At 41.6% G+C, this 3,702-nt stretch overlaps 1 long non-coding RNA gene across 1 annotated transcript; it reads left to right on the top strand.

The window, feature by feature from the left end:
* The first annotated feature begins 253 nt into the window (after window positions 1–253).
* On the top strand, window positions 254–3,086 carry LOC147665162 (uncharacterized). The gene is made up of 3 exons (XR_015305024.1): window positions 254–345; window positions 716–850; window positions 1,649–3,086. It is a non-coding gene; the product is annotated as an uncharacterized LOC147665162 (long non-coding RNA).
* The last annotated feature ends 616 nt before the right edge of the window (window positions 3,087–3,702 follow it).

Here is a 3,702-nt window from a genome sequence, read left to right as displayed (position 1 = left end):
GTTTTTCACTCAAGGGCACGATAAAACTGTGAGCTCATGTATATTTCTGTTTTTACTCAACAGTGTATATTGTGTTAAGTGGTTGCCGAATAGGAGTCCCCCTTGCATGTTTCTTTATATTTACTGCCTGGATCTACTTATTTGAGCCTTGAATTTATACTTTTGCCAGGTGAGACCTGTGGCGATATCGTGGGGCAAAAACGGGCACTACTTATGGATCTTTTTAATGTGAATGTTGGCTTAACAATTTCTCGTATGGTTTTCTTTTTTTCCATTTTCTCTAGGGGCACACTATTGTGTGTGACCGAACTCCTTTCACTCGGGTTGGATTCACCTGGTAAAGAGGTGAGAGAGATTGACCGGTTTTATGCTCGAGTAGTAATTTGGGGGCAGTCTTTAAAATACACTGGCATTTTGCTCCCTTTATCCATCCTACTTCCATATACTTTCACATTTCTTAAGAATTAAAAATTGAAAGCTTTGAGGCCTTGAGATTGGTCCCCCCCCCCCGTGAAATATCCTCTGCCAGCCTTCACCTATTTCTTTTATCTTATTTTGGATGACTTTCCCAGGTTCAATATTACGGTCCCCGTACTGGTTTTTTGGCATTTAAGACTTTGGGATTATAAATGTCTCGACTTAGTGTGGTATAGGTCGTCTTTTATTTTTATTTGCTCATGTGTATATCATTATTTATTATTCTTTATCCTTCTAGTTAATCCTCATCCTTTGCGGGACACTTTGGACAACGTTATTCTTGCCCCGGGATCCGGGATTCTTCTAACTAACTGTGTGGTTACTTTTGCTGAGTTGCATACTTTTGGGACACGCTTCTGCCAATTTTGAATTGGTAAGTGCTCTTTTTTCTGTTCCAAAGTTTTAAATTTGGATGCATCTGAATAGATGGGACCTTCTTAAACTAAAGGCCATCATGTCACCGCTTTTCTTACCTTACTTTTTATGCTGCTATGCACTGCCTGCCCAACCATGATCTGGATTTTTTTTTATTATAATTATGAATTTTGGGTTAGCTGCACAGGTGGGATGGGCATTTTGATTTGTCCTTTTTCTCATTTCCATCCCTACAGGCTATGTTTATTGATGGGCTTTTTTACATACAGTTCTGCAAGCTCTGTTGTATGAAACATTTTTTTCATTTCTCACTTATTCTGATTGTCCAGGGTATTATTTTTTCTTGTCTCATATTAGGTTTGATGTATTATGGCTTATATTCTTCACCGTCTTTTCCTCTCGCTCTCCCTTTGCTTCGACTTTGTGATACCCTAGGGTATTTACTTGGGTTCTTTTAGTCTGGTCGGCAGTATTGGTCATTATGAATTAGGACCAGCCCAATGATTGTGCTGGAAGATACGGTTTTATATTTTTTTGAACCTATATATGCGTATAGTAAGAAACGTATATATATTTATGTCTCATATGCATGGATATTCATGTTGTATATGTTTTTAAATGTATATATATTCTGATGTGAGCAATTGTGCATAGGCGATTCGCCGTGCCTAATTATTTCCAACAGTTGGTATGTGAGGCTGTGTTTTAAATCCCATCCAATATTATACTTTTGTATTATATTTATGTATGTCCTGTAGAATACGTTATTTGTAATACTTCTTTGGGTTTGTTTCAGCCCTGACGAAGTACCGTCAAGGAACGAAACGCATTGGCTGTGCAACTTGTTTGGCATAATTGCTACAATAAAGAATTTAACACTTTGGACTAAAGAAGATTCCTCTCTTATATTTGAATGAGTGCGCCTTCCATCATTTGAAGAAACTTGTTGACCTTTTTTGTGCCTTGTGACGATGGGCACGGGAAGTGTGCTGCACCGGATTTATACTTATTACATATACTATGTTATGGTTGTGCTGAACCTTGGTCAGGTCGTCTGTTTCATAATTTTTGCAACCCCGGAAACACCATGCCCCAGTACCAAACAATAGGTAGTGAGGAGGGGTGCACACTGCCCCCTACCCTGAAACGTACATCCCTTGAGGCCGGCTCGTTATATGTACCCCAGGGAGCCCAATCCCAGGTCACAGCAGTTTTCCATATCTGCAGGTCCACAGGCAGAGAAATAGTGGCTTGGGGAGGAGTGCTGAGCTCTGTGAGACCCCTCTCCTGGCGGGCGTTGGCTGACCATAGATTGTTGAATGCAGGACCTTGCCATGCCACTCACACTGAAGGCATGGGATTGCTTGACATGCATACTTGGCTTTCTCTGCAAAGCAATTATTTTGAAATGTTTCCTTTCTGGGACCAAACGTACACTCAGGTCTTTTAAAGCTAAAGTTCGATATTATTACCATACCTCACTATAACATCACTTAAAACTTTGGATTTCATTGGCAATATATACTACCCAGAGTTCCCTGCTTCCGTTTGGCATAATCTATGAGGCATACAAAGCCTGCAACGATATTGTCTGAATTCTACTGTGTGCTACCTTGTGTTTGAGCAAAACTATACCTTTCTGATGAGCTCTGTAAAGAGCATAACACATTTGTCAGGAGTTGCTCTTACTCATTTCCATTCCACGATGGCTTGAATAATATTTACCTATCCAAAGCTATAATACTGTGTCTGGAGTGGTAAAAGGTTTTTGCCTTTTTTCAGCTTAGCCCATCCTGTATACAGGATGGGTGATCCTGACAGGATACCTGAGGAGAGAGGATGTACTCAGCCAAGCTTTTCCACTTCAAGTAGCGTGCGTACAGTAAACACAAAGGCCCTTGACACTGGGTCTGCCCTGCCCTGCCCTGCCCTTTGTAACCCTAGACAGTTTGGAACCTTTACCAGGAGAAGAGGAAGAACTGACCAGAACCAATTACAAAAATGTTCTTGTTGTATCGTTGTCCAGAAGGAAAGCGGGCAAGAGAGAGAAATGGAAGGAGATGGGTAAAAAGGAAGGACAAAGGCAGAAGGTGCGATAGAGAGAAAATATACAAATAGGCAAAGGAGTTAAAGGGGAAGAAAGAGAAGGTTGTTAATGAAGGAGAGAGACAGCAAGATGAAAGGAGCAGGTGAGCTGAGGGAGTAGGAGAAGAGATACAGGTAGGAGAAAGGAAAAGCCCAACAGAAGAGAGAAAGGAGCGCAATGGAAGGACTGAAACAAAAGAAAGAGTGAGACACAGGAACTTTCACTTATTCATACACTCTCTCAAACTCAAATTCTCAATTTCACTCTCATTGACACTCTAAAACACATTCCCACACTCTCTCTTTCAATCTGAATAATTTTCACTCCCCCACAAGCATACATTCAAACACATACACTCACATGCACAGAGAGACATTTATTTACCTTCCCTTGCCTAGCTGGCAACTCAGGGGCTCCATGGCAGCAGCAGTGCAGGAATCTGGCACTGGACTTTAGAACCGGCAAGCTATGAACCAAGCGAGGAGTTAGACAGAGCAGCAAGGCCAGATTTGAAAAGGGGAACATACACCACAATCCCACTACCATCCTCTTAATAGGACTGGAAGTGCAGGCATATATAAGAAGCTGGGACACTGCTAAAGATCCTACCCCTGCTGCACTTTATGGCTTCTCATTGGCCTCACGGATGCACTGATGTGTGCCTTGACAGCCACATTTTAGTAGATACGCTGTGCTGCTTGAGGCGAATGCAGTATGTCGCTAAATAAAATGGACTTTGCTAGTGTGCGGAGATCCTAGTTGAA

The sequence above is a fragment of the Lissotriton vulgaris genome, unplaced genomic scaffold (assembly GCF_964263255.1).
Source record: "Lissotriton vulgaris unplaced genomic scaffold, aLisVul1.2 SCAFFOLD_1913, whole genome shotgun sequence".
NCBI lineage: Eukaryota > Metazoa > Chordata > Amphibia > Caudata > Salamandridae > Lissotriton > Lissotriton vulgaris.
The sequence above is the reverse complement of the archived record's forward strand: the minus strand, read 5'-3'. Positions and strand labels throughout refer to the sequence as shown.